At 38.2% G+C, this 21,452-nt stretch overlaps 1 protein-coding gene across 2 annotated transcripts in view; it reads right to left on the bottom strand.

The window, feature by feature from the left end:
• The window catches only part of FGD4 (FYVE, RhoGEF and PH domain containing 4), a 130,016-nt gene that overhangs the window by 93,124 nt on the left and 15,440 nt on the right, over positions 1 to 21,452 (bottom strand). The window contains exon 1 of one of the 2 annotated variants that reach the window (XM_032855327.1): positions 18,116 to 18,409. The exons of the other annotated variant lie outside the window; for it this stretch is intronic. The gene's annotated coding sequence lies outside the window, so the exon portion shown is untranslated. Of the gene's footprint in view, positions 1 to 18,115; positions 18,410 to 21,452 lie in introns of those variants that run through there. 2 annotated transcript variants of the gene reach the window in all.

Here is a 21,452-nt window from a genome sequence, read left to right as displayed (position 1 = left end):
CTTCATTGTGGTGGTGGTTACATGACCATATGCAATTGTCAAAACTCAATTCTACCCTCAGGAGGGTGAATTTTGTTGTATATAAATTATCCTCTAATTTTAAAAAGTAAGGAGCAAGTAAAAAGCAACAGGCTTGAAATGAATGCTATTAGTGTAAACCCAAAACTATGATTTTTGGTATATTCATTGCCTTTCCCATCAATAGCAAAGATAATCACTGGTTCATTTTATCTGTTTCCTGTGATTTAAAAAAAATCTTAAATACAGAAGTGACCTAATTAGTTTCACATAAAGTCCATTTGGGAAAATTGATGTTTACAATAGTGTATGGCATTTCATTAATTTATTATGATTATTTGTCACAGATATCAGCCTTGAACATACCCAAAATCAATACTAAACAACTCACAGCTATTCATAAAATACCCTGTGACCTAAGGATCTAACGGGCTGGCTCTCTGTTCTTATGTGTCTCCTTAAAGAAAGGTTATTCGTCACAAATTGTTGAATAAGGACTTAGAAAGTTCTGCCCCACATTCAGATGGTATTTCATAACCACTTGTTTTTTTCATTATATTGACCTTAGTTTACTTTTTCTGTTAAAGCCTACTTCTATTATTTTCAATAGCTTACCATTTCTTTTTTTTTTTTTTAAAGAGTTTGTTTATTTATCTGACAGAGAGAAATCACAAATAGAGAGGCAGGCAAAGAGAGAGAGAGAGAGAGAGAAGCAGGCTCCCTGCTGAGCAGAGAGCCCGATGCGGGACTCGATCCCAGGACCCCGAGATCATGACCTGAGCTGAAGGCAGCGGCTTAACCCACTGAGCCACCCAGGCGCCCATAGCTTACCATTTCTAATAGGAATGATTTAAAACAAAAATTTACCATGCATCTTGCACTTACTGAACAAAATTTATTGATCTACAATGTTTTTAAAAAGGTGGTAGATTAAGTTGTTAGACCTGGCAGTTTTATTTAAAGCTATCCAGCACATCATCTGTCATATAATTGAAATCTTCCATGTACTAATGGCAAAAGTGGCTTTAATAATTATTTACTAATAAACGTATTTTGGCAATAAATAACAGGACACTTATACCAAGTGAATACTCGTATTTCACTTTGTTTAGATACAACAATAAGTACTTGTGACTTTCAATTATCAACTAAGGAGCAAAATCCTCATACTCATTCTCTAATGTTATTTAACTGAGAGGCAACCTCCATTTTCACAGAACAAAACTAATCTGAATCTTTTTTGTAAAAGATTTTATTTATTTATTTGATGGACAGAGATCACACGTAGGCAGAGAGGCAGGCAGAGAGAGAGAGGAGGAAGCAGGCTCCCTGCTGAGCAGAGAGCCAGATCCCAGGACCCCGAGATCATGACCTGAGCCGAAGGCAGAAGCCGAACCCACTGAGCGACCCAGGTGCCCCAAAACTAATCTAAATCTTAACCCATTTTGCACTCTTTAGTCTTCTAACAACAATCTAATAAAATCAAATAACAATTTGATATTAAAATGATTCCTTTGTTGGCCTAAAAAAACACATTTTAATTTAAAAAGCCAACCAACTGATGCATAATTTCCATTTTGTATGTCTGAGACTTAATGAAGTAAGACCTACGTATTTTTTCATATGTGCCAGGTAAATGCTGTTGCTTAAATATTTTGTACCAAATTATTTTTATAGAGATCGTCAAAGAAAGCCTACTATCCCTGAACCTAGATTCTTTAAAAAAATATGTAATATAAATGTTTTATATTAATTCCACAGTTAGATGCTTAAAGTCCCAACCACATAGCACAGTATTAAAGTAGATAGCACCTCTCAGACCAGAGTTTCTGGATGGATGATAATATAATCTTAGATTACATTACTGTCCACTCTGGGTTCTAATACAACTCCATTACTCTTCTACTTCGGAAGCCCATGGAAAGCTACACATCTTTCTTATGGCATGTGGATAGGGATAGCTTATATATTTTAGGTATATAAAAGAAACATTGTACCTGAAATGTTGTGATTCTCTAAGTAAAAATGTGTAATCCTAGAGAATAAAAACACTATTCTCTAACCTAAATTATGGAATTCATCTCCATATCCCAATTTATTGTTTGTCTGATTTTACCACTATGGATTTCCTCCATCACACCACTCATTTCACATGTTCGCCTACACAGCTCAACAGCAAACACACTTTAAGTGGGTGATATGTCTCTCTTTTTGGCCTTTCCCCCCATTACAGTCCACCTTCACATCTGGCATGCTTTTTTGTTTGTTTAAAGATTTATTTACTTGAGAGAGAGCACATGAGCACGCAAGTATGAACAGGAGAGGCAAAGGGAAAGGGAGAATCTCAAGCCGGATCCCTGCTGAGCATAGAGCCCAAGCAGGGTTCAATTTCATGATTCCAAGATCATGACCTGAGCCGAAACCAAGAGTCAGACCCTAAACAAACACTGCCACCCAGGAGCTCCGTGACATGCTTTTTATCTCATTTAGCCTTTATCTTAATCCCAGGTAGTTGGTGTTATCTAAATTCAAAGGAGAAACAAAGTTAATTGATAAATACAGTGTTTCTTCTTTAATTATGATCATTACTATTTCTGCACAACTTCTTTGGGTTCCACTTGATCCATGCCAAGTGACAACCCTACATTGGAAGAGCTGTGCACTTCCTTGAGGAAATCACATTCACTTCAGCAGCAAGTTAATTCTGAGGTTTCAAATCCTACAATCCTCATCTTGCCACCTCCTAGATTCTTCCCTTTCCTAAACTCTGGAATCAACGTCTTCTTTAGCTCTCATAATAGCTTCATTAAAGAACATACACACAGCACTTAACATGATGCTGGACACACACTACATATCCATTTCTCTTCTCTGCTCAACCCTGTCGTAGTCCTCCTGCCTCACCCACCTCACAACAGAGTCACTCTTTACAGCTGCTTTCTCCGGCAGGTGCTTGTCCTGCTCTGCAGCTCCTTCCCCCGTGTGCACCACAACAATGTCTACCCACAGGGTTCTGGTGCCGAGGTTGACATTGTGTGTGAACAGAATACTGTAGCAATTATCTTACTGGATCTAAAATTTCAGTTAGGGAAGACGAAAAATTTCTAGAGATGGCTGGTGGTGACCGTGGTAGAATAATGTGAACATATTAATGCTACAGAACTGACTGTACACTTAAAAACAGCAAAAATGGTAAATTTTATGCCATGTATATTGTACCACAATAAAAAGTTATTGCAACTAGAACATTTTCCACCATGAATTCATGACACTCAACCTCAGCCAGCCTATCTCTGCCATGGCCAATCTATTTCTTCATGCTTATGAATTCCCTCACCTACTCTCTACTGCCTGTACTATTCCTTTGCATTCTTCTTTCTTCAGTATCTACTCTGGACAACGGGCCCACCTGATGGCTACAACTCCTCCACTATGCAGAAGATTTTGAAGCATTTCCAGGACTGACCTCTCTTTCAGCTTCATGCTCTCATTTCCATATATCTGCAAGTGACCTCCTTCACTGAAGAAGACTGAACTTTACCTTGAAGAATTCCTGAGGTTTTGTTAAGCAGGAAAGGGGAAGGAAAGCGCCTGATTTCAGGCTGTATGGTGATGACATCTGTGGTAGATTTGCAAACATTGCAGCTGCTTGCAGAATTATTCATCACTTGCCAGATGATATCCTCTATGGCTGCTTACTGGGCTCAGAATGAATCCAAACTACACAAAGGCCCAAGTCTCTGCTTACCTTTCTAGACTCATTTCTTGCCACTTTGCTGTCAAAGTATGTTCCCAAACCATGCTCCCTCTATCAATCACCAGTTTTGAGAAGGAAGTCAAGAAAAATGTTTTCTTTCCATAAATTTCCACAGGAACCTATTATTTTTTCCAACTTTGAAATAGCCACACAGCTTCCAGAAAAGCTCCTCTGAGGCTTTAAGAAAATAAAACTTAGGCTTTGCCCTTGGCAGGTCAGATAAAGGGTAAAGTACAGCCAGTTACTTGCTACTAACTTGGGAGAACAGTGGGAGGGCTTTTGTTTCTCTTTTTGATCAGCTGCCTCATCCAGATTTCTTTTAATTACTTGTCTTCCTTTCCTCAAGATCATAATGCACAGCTTGCTGGTGTAACAGCATCTGCTTAGCCTTTTGTGTTGGCCCAAACATTCTTAAAGGACAAACTCAGAATATGGAAAGAAAAGATAACCTAAATATAACCAGCACCATCCCATCTGCAAATCATCCATTTTACTTATTTCTTCCCTCTTATCCCACAGATAACTCACTTAAACATGCAATTTCCTTTTTGATGCCATCTCAGGAATATATTACAGAAATAAAGAAAACTGCAAAAAAAGAAAAAGAATATTAGTCCTTCCAAATTTTAGTAAGCTTTCAGATACCTTTTTCTGTGGTAGGAATGAAGATCAAGAATAAAAAAAGAACTTGAAAAAAGAAAATGGGCAATTTCCATCATAAGGGCCTTAAACTGATGAATGAGTACATGATAAATTACAAATTTACTTGCTTGAAATTTTCAAATTATTATCCTAGCAATCTGTGTATTGTGAACTTTACCAATAATGGTGAAAGAGATTTTCAATATTATACTAAGGATGATAAAATAACCAATTGCAAACCAATATGGTCTTTAAGACCTAATACTTAGTTTGTACATTAATCACTAGAGCTCAAATAATCTATTAGTCAACAGCTGTCTGTGGAGTGTAGCATAATCTTTATTCTCTACATAGGACAGAAAGGCAAATGGATCTCACATCTAGGCACATAACACAAATGGGCAAGGATACCAGTCTAAAACAGTATGAATTAGAGTTACTTATGGCAACCTAGACTATGGATTTTTCTAAAATTTCAAAAACACAAAATAACTCAAAAACACTGTGCAGATCAAATAAAATTTTGAGCCATCAGTTAGAGGTTTGTTCTGAAATTGTTTTATCCATTTATTCACAAGGAATTTTTGAGCCTTTACATGGGGCTTAATACAGTATACATGGCAGGTTGCTAAGTACCTGGGAATTTTTTGGAGAAGTCTGCACCATCACTTTCAATGGCATCTCATATGCCTTTGACCACACTATTCTTTTCAGTTCCTATGGCCTTAAGGTCTTTTGTATGATTAGGTCTCACTATCCCCTGTAGGTTTCCTTTGAATACTCATTTACAACGGTAATTAAATGAAAGTTCATACAGTGTCCTTGTTCAGCATTTGTCTTTCCTGCCATTCTCAAAGCGTCTGGAGAAAAAGGACCATGACTGTCCTGTTCGTGTCTATAGGCCCTCTGAACACTGGATCAGACGCTTAATGCAATCTCATTGAATAGTCGCCTCCTCCAAGGAGTCAAAGGGAGAGTTGACAAGTAGAACGGTGACTAACACATCTGAGGGGGGCCCAGTTACTGCCATGGGGTTAAGGAGGTCAAGAAGGGCTTGTTAGAACAGTGACATCCAAACTTTATGATGGCATCTCCCTCTCAGTGTGAAAACTAGGCAATGCACCTTCAAGTGTGGATGTGTCCATCGGTATGTGCATAAGTTAAATGCATTAAACACAAGTATTATGCACTAAAATGCATACTGTAAAATACAAAAATTAAACTTAAGGTAAGATGAGGTAAAGATAAAATACTATTTTTGAGGGATCAGTGTGATTTAATCTGCTTTGTTTTTTTTTAAATCTTGGTTAAATATTTGATGATACAGCCGTTTGAAACAGCAGATCTAAGTTGGTTTACTTCCATACATGGTTTTGATGACTGCCCCTAGCAGAGGAAGATTCATTGTTCTAAAGCGAAGAAGTACATCACTGGCTGCACTCACTAAATCATGATACACATTTTTAAATCCCATCTATCAATTATGCAAAAATTTTCCTTGAAATTCTTCTAGTGTATTTCCATCTGCCTTGATGTCTTAGAAAGCGTTATCTTTTTTTTTTTTTCCTTTGGTCTAAAATCTACTATAACTATCTCAAAGATTCTAAAACAGCTAAAAAAGATCTTGTATTTAAGTTTAAATGTGTATGCAGAAATAGTTTTTTAAAGGAAATTTTATAAAAAGATACGCATATCTATTTTGGTGATGACACAATAATGGAAACATTTCCAAACAGTCCTTTCAAAAATGTTTTGTCCATAATGCACTTTCCCCTCTGCTGATTGCAGCTACTTTCTCACTCACTCAACTGTTACCTTTACCTCAGAAGGACAGGTTTTGCTTATTTTTTCAAATATATTTGCTAGGTAAGAACCTGTTAAAGATGTACTGATACACTTCTCTAATAGGGTTAGTAAATGCAGAACATTTCTCTTTTCTTGTAAAAGAAAAGATAAAGAGGTCTTTGGTCTGACAATTCACTGAAGTATTGTGCCATTAATAACCTATAAACCCGATGTTGACGATGACTTGTCACCAAGTATTGCCAGAATCCCAATACATTATCTAAGCTATGTAATCATCACAATTACATATGATAACATAATCTTGGTCTTTTTAACCAACCGTGCCTAAAATTCCATAGGGCAGAAAAACCAGTGATTCTTCAAATATTTTGAAGATTTCTGGGTATGACTCATTCTTCTCATTCCTTCATCAGATGCTTTATCTAGCACTTTCCATTTGCTGGGCTTTAGCCAACGATATGCATAAATTTGATCAACAAAATCCATGGCCCCCACTAGCACCCAATGTAATCACGAAGAGACAATAGTGGATTCAGAACCATCAGAGATTTGAGGAGGATTTGCTTAGTTCTCTTTTCTGGGGAAGGGCTCTTTCCGGAAGAAGAAATACAGGAGCTGGGTGAGGCAGTTACTCTTCTAATCCTATGGGGATTTGTCATTTACAACTTGTTTGTAGATTTTATTTTTTTAGTTTCTTTTTTTAAAAGATTTTGTTTTTAAGTAATCACTACACCCAATGTGGGGCTCAAACTCCCAACCCCAAGATCAAGAGTTGCATGCTATATCAACTGAGCCTTATCTTCCAATCTTTGAAATGGCAACACACAACTATTGCTGGTAATTTGGGTAAATTGCTTTACATTTTTTCATTTGTTTTAGTTCAGTTCAGCAATCTAAGTGTAAGCATGAGTTCTGTGTGGAGCCAAAAGCTGGGGATTGAAGATGAGTAAAATAGTTCCTGGCCTCAGGAAATCAATCCAGTTGGGCAGAGAGGCAAGATAACAGCCAATTGCAAAATATGTTGATAACAGAACCACAGAGTGCTTCCGGAACTCAGAGGAGAGGAATGCAACTGGAAAGAAAGGTTAACTGAAGAATGGTAGCTGAGCAGTGTCTTAGGAGTGCAGTAAGAACACTAAAATTTTTTTGTTGTTTAAAAACAAAAATGTACAACATATAACCATTTCTTGCCTCAACATTCACACTGCTTCAATATTTTACTACTAAGATATATGTAACAAACTAATTCCATGCTTGGATAGACTTTAGACATTTTACATAAATATAGATATTAAAATAGCCTTTTTCAAAGCAATTGTGCATTTGAGGTAGTCAAACTATTGAATTAGCCAGTGGCTAATATAGCAGGTACAGAGCTGATTCTTCTGAGAAAAGAGACTACTTTGACAATATTCTATGACAAAAAGGCAGTGACAAACTCTAATGAGGGATTGGGTGCTAATTTGGAAAAGGAGTGCCAAATGCTGTAAGTCCATCAAGTAGCTGAAGGCTGAAGCTATACGAGCTCAAAGTCATAAACACTCTACACCTTAGAGCTTTCCAAGTGGTCATGACCATGAGTTGAAGATGTACTCGTAAGAATTGGCCTATCTCTGCTCAGCAGGGAATCTGTTTCTCCCTCTCTCTCTCTCCCTGCCTCTCTGCCTGCTTGTGAACTCTCTCTATTAAATAAATAAATAAAATCTTAAAAAAAAAAAAAAAAAAAAAAGATTTGGCCTAGAATTTGTTAATCATCACAGAAGAGACTCAATGTATGCAATAATCAGAAAGCAGAAAAATAAATCAAGGAAGAGCTAGATTAGATTATTGATCATTTTATAGCAATAATTTTATGCCTATTCCAATTTTTTGAATTGGGAAAATCAGCTTTACAGAAAATGCTACACCAAGTGTCAGCCCTGGGATCAGCTTACTCTTTAAGGACCTACACTGTTTTTTAATGAACAGAAAGAACATGCATTCAGTATTACTTTACTTTGGCAAAAAGATGACTCCCCCACCCCCAAACACACACACATAGACACACACACAATTAAAGTGTCCTTGGTTCCTGTGTAGTTGTGTGTAGTTTCAAAAAATTTTAATGTCCGAGAGTTAAACAAGCAGGTTGAATTTATAGCATAGCTATTAATATATTACTGCCATAATTTAACTAACCCACCAAAAATCATGTCCTATCATCCTGAAGTTTTCTTCTCAGAATATTGTTAAGGCCACAAACAAGCAGACTGGCTTGACTTTGCTCTTGTTCAGTTTAAGTTTTTTACCATTTCACTCATCTCAGTAGATAATGAACAAGGAAAATGCTTCTCCAATTTGGCAAACCAATTTGGTTACTATGCTTATCCATAAATGGCCAAATCCAAAACCTGCCTCAGCATCAACCATTGGCAGACCTTAAAATGACTTTTATCACATAATCCAATCCCTGTCACACCCTTCAAGATATGACTCAAATTCATTGCTTCCTGCTTAATCCTATAGATTGTGACATCTCCCCTCTAAGAACTTCACATCTCTTTCACAAAAGCTACTTGCCTTGTGTATCTTCTCCTAACATCAAACTTTTTTTTTTTTTAAACAATCACCACAGTAAACCTGTTTCTCTAATAGAACATTAGGGTTGAAAAGGACTTCAGATGCCATCTAACTCTTCGTACATGACAGATGAATCTTCTCCACAGTTCTTGTAAGGGCTTGTCTCATTTCTATTTGAATACCACGAGTGATAAGAAAGTAGCTCTTGAATATACCATTCTACTTATAAAGAGTCTAATTATTAGGAAACCCCTCCTTAAGCTTTTCTTACACAATCCATAACACAAAAATACATATGAGGTTATGTCAGTTACTATTATTTTACTTAGGACAGGTTTATCTTCTCTACCAGATTATAGTTTGAGTCATTTTATATTAGTTTATTTTTTAATTTTAAGATTACTGTAAGGTCATTGTTAATCATTTAAAATTTACAGACAAGGGTAGCCTGGCTGGCTCAGTTGATAGAGCATGCAACTCTTGATCTTGGGGTTGGGAGTTTGATCCCCACATTGGGTGTAGTGATTACTTAAAAACAAAATCTTTAAAAAATAAAAAAATAAAAAAATAATATCTACAAACAAGTTGTAAATGACAAAAGGGATTTGAAAATATAGTGGTAACTGGTGTTTGGCATTAATTCCCTCTAAAATTTTTTTGTGTGTATTAGATAAAATGTAACAGTACAGTGTAAATGACACGCATGCATACTTCATTTCATTGTAAGCACTTTCTATATTTTTTGAAAACCTGTTTTTAATATTTGTGTAACACATAATCTCATGACTAAGTCATAATTCATGTAGCTATTTCCCTATTATGGAACATATCCATAGTTTCCCACTTCTCTCCATTCCACTGGAGCACCTGATGTGAGAAATCATTTACTGGATCACTAGATAACTTACTACTGGTAGATTAATAAAACTGGGACTGTGGGATCAAAGGACATAAACATTTTTAGAGCTCATGATACTTGTACCAGGTGTGTTCTCATATTTGCTTACTCTAACTATTTCCTTTCAAAGAGTTTCTGCTTCACAGGATATTCTGAGTAGGTAGATAAGACAAATGACCTCTGTGTTCCGTAGCCACATCTGATGGGATCATGGGTAAGTGCCGACCAATGCTTCGCCATCAGAGTTTCTCTTCAAGGATAAGTAGTTGGGACTTTTGTTTCTGCTGGGCACTGGGACTAGGAAGTGGTGTGACTGAGATTTGGAGTGACCCTGTTTTCTGTCATCCACACAGAGATACAGAAGAGGCTGGTCTGAGGGAGAGAGAGAATGTAACTGCCTTGGCTCCAGGCTCCTGTGAGGCCTGAATGGGTGTACTATCCGTTGGCTCCAGAAGATAATTTTTAAAAAATTGTTTCTATACATCCCTCTTTTAAGTTACAGAGTATTCTTCTATCCCCTGCAAAAATGTTTTTGGATTAAGGTAATTCATACTATCAAATTGTTTTCCAAAAAATTATATCAATTTACACCGTCACCTGAAGTAAGTAAGGGTGCCAATTCAAAATATAACCATTCAGGAAATCTTTGCTAGTGTAATAAAAGAATATTTATTTTGTGTATTTCTTTGATTGCCAGCTATAGAAAGCTTTCTTCTCATGTATGAGTCATTTATGTTTCTTCCTTTTTGAAATAACTGTTCATGTTCTTTGACAATTACTAACTACCTATGGTCTTCTTAAAGACAGTAAAACTCAATTCTCTCTTCATTTCTTTTTTTTTTTTTTAAAGATTTTTATTTATTTATTTGACAGACAGATCACAAGTAGGCAGAGAGGCAGGCAGAGAGAGAGAGGAGGAAGCAGGCTCCCCACTGAGCAGAGAGCCCGATGCGGGGCTCGATCCCAGGACCCTGGGATCATGACCTGAGCCGAAGGCAGAGGCTTTAACCCACTGAGCCACCCAGGCGCCCCTCTCTCTTCATTTCTTTGGAATCTTTTTTTTTTTTTTAAAGATTTTATTTATTCATTTGACAGACAGAGACCACAGCAGGCAGAGAGGCAGGCAGATAGAGAGGAAGGGAGGCAGGCTCCCCGCCGAGCAGGGAGCCCGATTTGGGGCTCTATCCCAGGACCTCGGGATCATGACCCAAGCCAAAGGCAGAGGCTTCAACCCACTGAGCCACCCAGGTGCCCCTCTTTGGAATCTTATGATTTCTCTACCCCTTCAGCTACTGCAGTCTTTAAGTTTCCTAGGTTTCGGGGAAGATTTTTTATTTTTTGTTTCGTTTTGTTTCTGCCTGTGTTAATGCGATGGTTTTCTAATTAAAGAAAATTCAGCAGAGAAGCTAAGAATATAGGATTGAAGCCAGAGTGAACTGAGGTTTTAATCCCAGTTTATCACGTAACTATTGGTAAACCTGAGAACAATATACATCTTATAACAAGATTAATTTGTTCAACCGAGGATAAGTCCCATTCATCTCACATGTTTGTTAAACATTAAATGAGATGATGAATACACTTTGCATTGTTTGACACAGAAAACACTAAAAGTTAGTACTAATGCAACAGCAGCAATTGTGCTGTAGGTGTATTTAAACTTGCTTGAACTAATGTGCTTTGCAGACATAGAAAACGGCTATACGTGAGCAGCACAAACAAGGCAGGTGCAGTTCAAGTTGTTGAGGCAACCGATGCTCCTGCGCCTTGTCATAAGCATGAACTGGAAATCATGAACCTGGTGCTCCTTCATATTTCATTCAGAATAGACCTGAAATGCAAGCCAAGTCAATATTTCATCTCATGCCCAAAGCAAAGCAGTAGCAATCTCTCTTCCAATCCTAGGAACAAAACAAAACAAAATAAAACAAAACACCAGGCCAAACTCAATGAAAGAATTGATCTCCAAAGCAATGCCTTCCTAAGAAAATTCTCAAGGACTTTTTTTTGGGGGGGGGCTATACAGGTTTTACTTTATGTGCTGACATTGGAATCTAAATATCAGGAGTAAGATAGGACGACTGTTTTGTGGTGGTGATAAGAGAAGAGAAACTCTACCTCCTGTGGATGAAGAAGACGATAAAGATAAAGATGCAAAAGAAGATTTTATGCTGCCTCAGATATTATTCCTTCCAGGGTTTCCATCATTTATGCTGCCAGTTATCTTTCTAGACTACAAAACTGAAGATCTAGTCTCAGAATATTTCATGTTCCTCATTCTTTACAGGATAGTAAAAACGTCTACGCAAGCCAAGTTCTGCACTCTCGAATCCCAAGCCTGCCTTAGTTCAAGTTCTGCACTCAGCTACTTGCACTTGCCAGGCCAGCTCATGCCTCCCTGCTCTTGTTGCCTCAGACTAGAATTCCCAGCCCACTTTACCTGTATGGACAATCACCTGCTCCTCGGTGCCCTGCATGTCCTCAGTCACCAACCACAGTGAATGCAACTGCCTGATGAGCAGATAGTTAACTGACCACCTGTGAGCACAGACCACATCTAATTAAGTCCTTCATCCAGAAGCTAGCAAGGGCAGATGAACATGCAAAAACTGTCCTTTTGGAGGCATAGGTGGTGGAAAGGATTTTACAAGTGTATACTTATCTCCAAACCTCATTAAGTTGTATATGTCAAGTATGTATGGCTTTTTGTACATCACTCATACCTCAATGTAGTTTTTAAAACAAAAGTGTTTGTTGAATAAATGAATGTGTGAGATGAATGAATGGATGTGAGGGGTGAAACTGATGGGAGAGATCAAAGAAAAACTTACCCTATAGAGAGAAGGCTAAAAGTACTTCCAGTCTTTCACTGCCAAACAGGAGCAAATTTTTCAACATTCATGGGATTATTCACCCATGCCCCCTAGAGAACATCACAACTATCACCATCATCTTTAGCAGCTAACAGGGGTTTTGAATATTGCCTCCTTCAGTGTCCATGATAACCCCATAAATTCTAACAATGGGAATGCAGGTTGAGAGGGGTTAAGTAACTTGCCTAGAATAACAAGCCTAGACTTCCAGGTGGGCAGTCTAAGTCCAGGCTGCCTGTGCTCTAAACCACTGTACTGAATGCCTTTCCCATGCTAGCCCACTCAACTCTGACTTGGGAAGAGAGCATATATTCAGTAGTAAGTCCTGAAGTAAAGACAACACGCAGTGTGCTTTTGAAGCACTAACTGAACACATTATGATCCCCATAGGCGCTCCTTAATTTCCTCCTGAATGAAGTGGCGATAGCAGCCTCCCCAACCACTCCACTGGTTCATGCTGGCTTCTTATCATTTGTGTCTCAGCTTTATGAGACCTCCCACATAAGCACTTCCTAGTTAACCAATCTGAAATTTGCTGCCCTAAGATCCCTCAATACATCACGGTTTTTTGTCACTACTATTTGAAATTAACAATCTTCATTTATTTGTGTACTGTCTCCCCCTTCTACTATATACTTCTCACTAAGTCCTTTTCTTTTGTGTTCTGAGCCCTACCCTCCACACCTACAAAACTGCCCAGTAGAGAGTAAATGTTCAATAAATGTTTAATGAGTGAATGCAAGGTTAACACTGATGACTGTAACATACCAAAGAAAGAAAGTCTCAATAGGTAGCACGGAGTGGTCCTGGGCAAGGGGAAGCAGGTGGCTGGCATGGTGGGAAGCTGAGAAAAGGGGTGCCAGATCAGTAATCACAAGCTGTATGTCTCCAGCAATGTTCAAAGAGGATGCATTAGCCCACATCAGAAATAAACTAGCCACTAGCCAGATGACAAGTGTGCCCTCAAGTGGAACTGTACTTGTCCGTCAGGGTATCCTTCCCCAGGGCTCCACCCCCACCTGCTATGCGCTCCGTAATCACCAAGCAACACTCTGATCATCACTTTACTTCTGCCACAGATATGGACATAAGGAAGAAAACATGCAAACTAAAAAACACAAACATCGAGTTGGCTTGAAAGTTTTAGTTCTCACTTAATTGCCTAAACTTTTGGGGTGCCTGGGTGGCTCAGCCGGTTAAGCGTCTACCTCCTGGTTTTTGCTCAGGTCATGATCTCTGGGTAGTGAGATAAAGCTCTGCCTCAGGCTCCATGTTCAGTGGGGAGTCTGCTGGTGATTCTCTCCCTCTGCCCCTCCCGCCTGTCTAAAATAATAAATCTTTTTAAAAAATGCTTAAACTTTGGGTGCCTGGGTGGCTCAGTGGGTTAAGCATCTGCCTTCAGTTCAGGTCATGATCTCAGAGTCCCAGGATTGAGCCCTTCATCAGGCTCCCTGCTGGGCAGGGAATCTGCCTCTCCCTCCACCCATCACCGTGCTCATACTCTCTCTTTCTCACCCTGTCTCTCATTCAAATAAATAAAATCTTAAAAAATAAATAAAATGCCTAAGCTTTTTAAAAACTCTTTCTCATGACTTTGGTTATTGAGGAACCAGCTTTCAAAGCTGTTCTTCCTCTGGACATACTGAAAATTGCACCTGTGGGACTTTATGGTGACAACCTAATGTTCTGCTCTTTACATAAGGCTTCAGTGTAGGAAGTCAGTTGACTTCACCCTGTATCTTTGCACTCAACATGCAATACTCAATATTAGCTATTTCTGCAACTCAAATTTTGTGACCTTGGATATGCTTCTTAATCTTTATAGGTCTCTGATTCTTTTCTGTAAAATGAGAGCTGTGAAACAAGATGATTCTGACAGATCCCCAAAATAGGTGACAATATGTGAAAATTATATGAAATTATGTGAAAATAAACATCTAGCAATATATAGTAGGGATCTAAAAAAATCCAATAAATTCTATCTGTTTGCCTTATGGAAAACATACCTTGCCTCATGATCTTATTAATCTGAATTCAGGACCAGAAAACTGGTGAAAAAGTAAAAAGAACACAGGATTTACACAAAGAAGGAGGAAGCAAAGGAGGGAAGGAAAGAAAACAGCTCCTTACAAGGGAAGTCAGTAACTCAACACATTTGTTACAAAAGAACAATTAGCCTCAGTGTGGGGTTTATTTGTAAAATATGAAACTTTTCTAAGAATAAGGTATTGCTAGACACCTTCCACCCAACTCCATCAAGCCACCTCTAAAACCTAAAGTGTTGGCAACTGAACCAGAATAAGATGTGCTGTGGTGCTACACAAAACCATTCCAAAACATGCTGCAGCTTCCATAGACCCATTCATTGCCAATTGTTACAAAGTTTGCCTTCTACAGAAGCGAAGCAGGAGTTACAAACACAGAAGAGGAAGCATCTCAGAAGAAACAGCCGCTGATAAAAATACAGCACACTCATACAGAGGAACATCCTGTCAAATTCAATGTTTGAGCCATAGATTTTGGGTGAGTTTGCATCGTTCACACATACACATTAGAGGCTTTCCATCCCGTAGGTCTATATCTAACACAAACACAAAATTTTACTTGTGCATAAAATCCATTCACTCTAAGCATTTCTTGAAACCACAGCAATATGGAATTGTTGGAGAGGGTAAAAGAGAGCAATTTTCCATAAACCTGTTTTTAAACGTCATGTAACATGCAAACAGCATCGATACCAAGGACATGTGAACACAGCATCAGCAATGACAGCATCTGCAGTTTCTTCTCCACATCAAATCCCTAGTGTTCCATCATCTCAGACAGCTCAAGGGCCAAATGGACCACGGCTGCCCAAAAGCATTAGCTTCAAAAAATGGGATTCGAAATCTGTATTCCCAAAGCAAAGAGACAGACTCAGTTTAGAAGTTACAAAGAATGTGGCAATAAAATACAGGAAGAAAAATGTAAGCTTTTAAGTTCTATTTATTACCTCTGCAGTCTACCTGTTCAAATGTAAGTCAAGTCAGGCAGCATTCCAGTATAATGTGTCAAAGGAAACAGCAGAAGCACTTGCCTGCCCTGTAGTAGGTTGTAGTGCGTTGATTTGCTGTCTACTCAGACTGTTCCGGGTTTGAATCAGTACAAGCTATTTATTCAGAGTTCCCAATACATCATCTACATAATAGTTTCATAAGATATAACTCTGCACCAGGGTTAACAAACATTATAAAACTGCCTTTTGGTAAAATCCTAAGTTGTACTGAAGGACTGAAAAGTAGCATGCCATCAGTTTAAAGCGTTGGAAGAAGGCTCAGAAACCACAAAAATCTAGCACCTACAGGTAAGGACAGTGAGAATCAGAAAGCAACACCTGGCAGGAGACCCAAGAACAGAGTACAGTCTGAACTCGTTACAAGACTGTGGACATGATGCTGGGTCTCACTCCCGACAGTGTTCGTGAATGGAGACAAACACCTCACCGCCTGCAATAAGAACCACCAGGTCCCAAAGTCATCTCCCCTCAAACGAACTCACATAGATCTATGACCGTGCACTCCCATCCCTCGGCTACGCTGGTAGGGATCTCAAATGCTCCAGGAGTGTCCCAGCTGTCCAATCCTATTCATTAATTTCTGAAAGAGCAGCCTTAGGTTTCATGTCCGTGGTTGACAGAAGAGGTTTTCAACACATTTAAATATGCTTGTGGCTTCACTATTTCTTACTCAGAAAACTCAGTCAAGGGTGATATTAATAAATATGCTTACAAGTGAAAATAAATGACTAAGTACCTGCCAATATCCGTAAAACGCCGGGATAAATTCTGACGTGGATACCCACTGAAAGCAAACACAAACTTTTAACTTTAATTCGGTAACGATAAAAATGGTAAAGAAGTTCACAAACACTAGAGAACTTAAGAAATACAGATTGATCCAGCCTTCCTCAACTGCTCAAGCAGTTGTGCTCAACCACACCCCAGGCACACGGATGCTCACACACGTCACGCTCATTTACTCAAAGCCTTTTTCAGGTTTTTAAGATAATGGGTAACTAAAGCAACATGAACATCCTAAATATGGATGCTTTTTGATTATTTCATTTCCTCCTTAAACTTACAATGCTTGTGTTTGTATGGGTGAAAATTTCATCCCAGTAATACAATATTAGCCTAAAATTTCTTACAGATGCTAAGGAAAATTTCAAGCAGAGAGACATTACTATTGAAAAAGATGCTTTTTAGAGCAGGTATGTACCTAATTTAATTCTTCGTAGTAAAAACAGTTCAAATAATAATAAGGTATATAGATCAGTAAGTGCAAAAGAAGGTAAGGATTTTAAAGTAAACTACAGTTAATACCAAGAACCCACAACTAGCAGTCAGGCCCCAAATCCTGTTCTTGAAGTAAGACCATGAGTCCTTGACCAATACAAGGTTATCTAATTTTATACTATCATTAAAAAAAGAAAATCAAACAAGGTAGGTCCTATTAGCAATGACCTTTTCTAGCTCTCCAGGCAGCCAATGACCCACTGACATCAATGTCTAAGGTGACAGCCAAACAGCACAATTAGAAGGACTCCAGCTGCATAAGCAAAAGCTTTTCTTTGCAACCCTTCCTATAGCAAATAAAAATGGCAGACCTAGCAAGACTCAGAGAACCCTTGGTACTATGGTTTAAATGACAGAAAAACACAAAAGGAGTATCTGGAGTATAGACAGCACTCTTTTTGTTTTTCACTTTTATATTTTAGGGCGCTGTTTTGGGGAAGGGGATACAATGCTGCTTTACAAAGGACATAGAAGTCCCTTGTTTGAGCTACCAACCTCTTAGCCACACAGAAAAATGTCAGTCATCCATTTGTTAGCACCAAAATCTCCTTCGACTGCTTACAATATGCACCACACATTTTAAGGGGCTGTTGAACCAGAAAAACAAAGGAAGCCCTTGAAAAAGAAACCGAGCTCCCTAGCGCTGCCCCTGCCCTTATCACTGTGCCTGCATGCCTGCCGGTAAAGCACGGTCACATTGTTTCCACATGCTCAGGGCCCTCGAAACTTGTGCAAAAGCATTGCAAAATAAAACTGCATCAACATCACATTTCAAAACATGAGCTAGTAATGGTAGGTCAGCCATGTGGGCTAGAATAATCCTTAATTAAACCATAACCTACAAATGTCCCTGACCTGAGACATTTTCTTATTGAACAAACAGGCATAAGAACACGCTGTGGCCATGGGCGTATTTCAAAAAGAATATGGGTATAACTCACTCTCAGACACCATTAAAAATGATTGCCTCTTTGCCCCTTTCAGAGGTCATAACATAATTTCACAGGCACAAAGCATTTAAAATTATTAAAACGCAATTCTTTCATTTTTTCCATCAACATAAAATTGTACAGGCACAATTAAGCTGCTCAGATTTAATACAAGAGAAGTGTGTAGTGCTGGAGATGTGTTCCAGAAGAGCTTCTAGCTCCGGTTCCTGGGACCACATGGAGATAGTGCCCCACACCAAATATAGTACAAACTGGATACACAGAACTGGGGTTACTTACCTTATAAAAGCTGGATGTTTTCCTCTTGATTAGAAGTCACAAATGGTTTAAGTAAAACTCCCTTCATTTGTTCTTCCAGCGAGTCAAATCTAGCTTCCCATTAACCCAGTCCATTGCAGATAATTTCACACAGCACACGCTTCCCAGTTCCCAGCCCAGCAAGGATAATCACATTCCAGCGGGGAGTGAACAGATGGTGGATTCCATGGTAACCAGCCCTCCTAAGGCGATTGGTAGAAGTGTGTGACTACAGCTTATTGGGTAACAATCACTGTCTTTGTGCTCCAGCCTTGCAAATCCTAAAGGAAGCAACATATAGCCACTCACATGCGCAAGGGCTTGCCTAGCAGGTGTTTGGCTATTTAAACAAGGCAATGCAGGCCAATTAAAAGCTTTTCAGCGAATCTACACTTGGTGGTTCAAAGTCCTAACGTTTAAGATAGTGTTCAGTGCTAATCCAGAGAGAAAGGTCACAAGCAGCTTAACTTGACAAACAGAAAATAACACTTGAAAGTTAACTTGAAAATTTAAGATAAAGCAGTCTAGAAATCTAAGCTGCATCAGCAAATTGTTTTCTGATTTGCAATCCACATGAGAAGTGCAACTGGTTTTGTATTTAGATTTTTTTAAATTTTATTATGTATTTAGATTTATTTTAAACAATATAACTTTTAAATTTGCTAAACTACCTTAGTTTGAAAATAAGTTTTCAAAACCAATTGTTTTATAAATGTGCACCTAATCATTTAAAAAAATAACTTGTATACATTCATTTTTACTGTGTTTGTGGATTTTGGGGGTTGAGGGGAAGGCTATTAAATTTAAACTTTTCATTAGAGCCTTACCCAATTATGGGATTGAAATCTCTTCCTTAGGTGCTTCCCACAGGTTTAATTTGTTTCTGCAATCATGAAAGTTAAATGCTGGGTCAGCAGGAAAACAGCTCTCCCCTCAACCCGTGGAGCTCAAGAAATCAGAGGATTAAGTCCTTGAAGGAGCAAAATGGCTGAAAACCAAGTACAACTTCACACCAAAACCAACTATCAGAAGTAATGCACAAATCTAAAAGAGATAAACTCCAGATACTCCAAAAAAATCCATCAGAAATAAATTTTTAAAATAGCAAAGAAATAATTAGGATAAGCCTAAGGTGAAGACAAAATAAAACTTGTACGTTATGACTAGAAGTAGGTATTAATTGCCTTCACAGTTACTTCCTATCTTAAATTGAGGAGTTCTTTTCCTGGCAAGAACATAAATGAGACAAATATTGAAAGGAAAGAGACTAAATTATTTGCAGATGATGATTCTATCTTGAAAAAAAAAAAAAAACCAAACAGAGAAATCAAGTAGGCTATTATTTATAGTACCAGAAGCTCAGTGAACTAGCCAATAAATCAATACAATTCCTTTAGAAGAGCAAAAACTATCAGAATACCAACGAAAGGGGAATTACTAACAAGGGCAAGGCAAAGTATACAATTCATGGGAATAATAGCAAGAAATTTGTGTGAACTACCCGGGGGAAAAAGAATGAATTCTTACCAGAAGGGGTAAAGGAAAATGAAATGAAGACACCTAGTATTTTGCTGAATAGAAAGATCTATTTGAAAGACGCCAAGTTTTCCCAAATTACCGTAGAGTGTAGTAGTGAAATTTCCAATATACTTTAGAAAACAAATTTAACAAAGTGACTCTAAAGTTTATTTGGATTTCAAAAAGATGAAATTACCAAAGAAAATTCTATATGAGATAAGTAATAATAGGTAAAATAATACCAAGTTTTTAAAACATGCTATAAATACAATATACTGATACCTCCCATATTAAAACTCCAGGAAAAACCTCTTTCTCATTGAATTCCTACATCTAATTACCTATTCTGCCTGGATGTTTAATAAATATCTCAAACATAAGTCCCCCAAACTCAACTTCTGATTGTCTCCCCAAACCTGCTCCTCCTGTATCCTTCCTTGTTTTTGGAAATGGCAACTCCACTCCTGTAATCATTCAGTCTAACACCCAAGAGCCCACCTCCCAGCCTTCGCTGACACATTCTCATCCAACCTGACAGCTCATGTCATGAGCTATTTCTTCCAATCTGGCCACTTCTTACCACCTGGTCTCCTTAATAACTTCCTAATTAAACTCTGCTTCCATCTCACCTCCTACAGGCTACAAACCTAAACAGATAATGCCAATTCTCTTCTCAAAACTGCCACTCCCATTGCACTAATCCAAGTCCCATTCTGTGTGACGGCTTAGAAAGCCCTTGATAACCTGGGCCCCATCCCATTAACTCACTCAACTCCTTTCCTACAACCTTCTCTCCTGCCTTCCCCAAGCTCTCCAAGCAGTCTGACATTTTTGTCCTCTCCTCAGCACTTTCTCAGTAACTGGGACAGCGATGGTGTTTCCCACAGGCCAGTTATCTGTACACATCCCCCCAAATCCCACCAGACTGTGAGAACCTCAAGGTCAGGGACTTCCACTATGGACTCTGTGCTCCTAGTGCCAAGCAAAGTTCCTTGTGTATCATGAGCACTTATTAAATCTGCAATGAGTAACAGCTTGCTGCAGAATTTTTTATTCCAGTGTACCTTTAGAGACAACCTAACATTCTAATAATAAGTGAATGATTACACAAGAATGTGTGCTTGATGGAATATCATGTGGTTATTAAAAATAAAGTCACAAAAATGAGGTGGCATAAGGAGAATGATGATGGCATATTAATAACAATATACAATGAGCCCTTAGTATGTGCCAGGCATTAGAATATATCCAGTTTACACTTTACAAATATTTTATTCAAACTTCACAGGGACTTTAAAGTAGATCTTATTATCCTCGTTTTTTAGGTGTGGAAACACAGACTCAGAAATTCAGCTCAGTGTCCTATGTCTCAAGGCTAAAATTTGAACCTCAGTTGTGGCCAAAGCTTGGGTCTAAGTCATTATTGCTACACTCCCTCCTGGAAGTAAAAGGGGAAAAATAAATACATCACTGAACACTTGCTATGAACAACTACATAAAAAGGAAAAGATTCTTAGGAACCAAAGCCTAGGCTTACCTATCTCAAAATTATAAGAGCAGTTGTGAGGAAGAAATATTGGTGATATCGTCCTTTCCTCTATTTTCCAAAATTCCTAATATCAGTAAAGATTATTTCTAAGAATAATATTTATTCCTACTACACATCCTCTTCACTATTCATTCTCTTTTTTTTCCTATGTTCGTGGGTGGATCTACTAAGTAGCAAGCCACAATAAAAAAATCTAAAAATAACTTGATTCACAATTTCTTGAGAATTGATTCTATGGGAATTCATGAGAAA

This window comes from Lontra canadensis, unplaced genomic scaffold (assembly GCF_010015895.1).
Source record: "Lontra canadensis isolate GAN:19392208 unplaced genomic scaffold, GSC_riverotter_1.0 scaffold9, whole genome shotgun sequence".
In the NCBI taxonomy this organism is placed as follows: domain Eukaryota; kingdom Metazoa; phylum Chordata; class Mammalia; order Carnivora; family Mustelidae; genus Lontra; species Lontra canadensis.
This window is presented reverse-complemented; position numbering and strand designations above follow the sequence as displayed.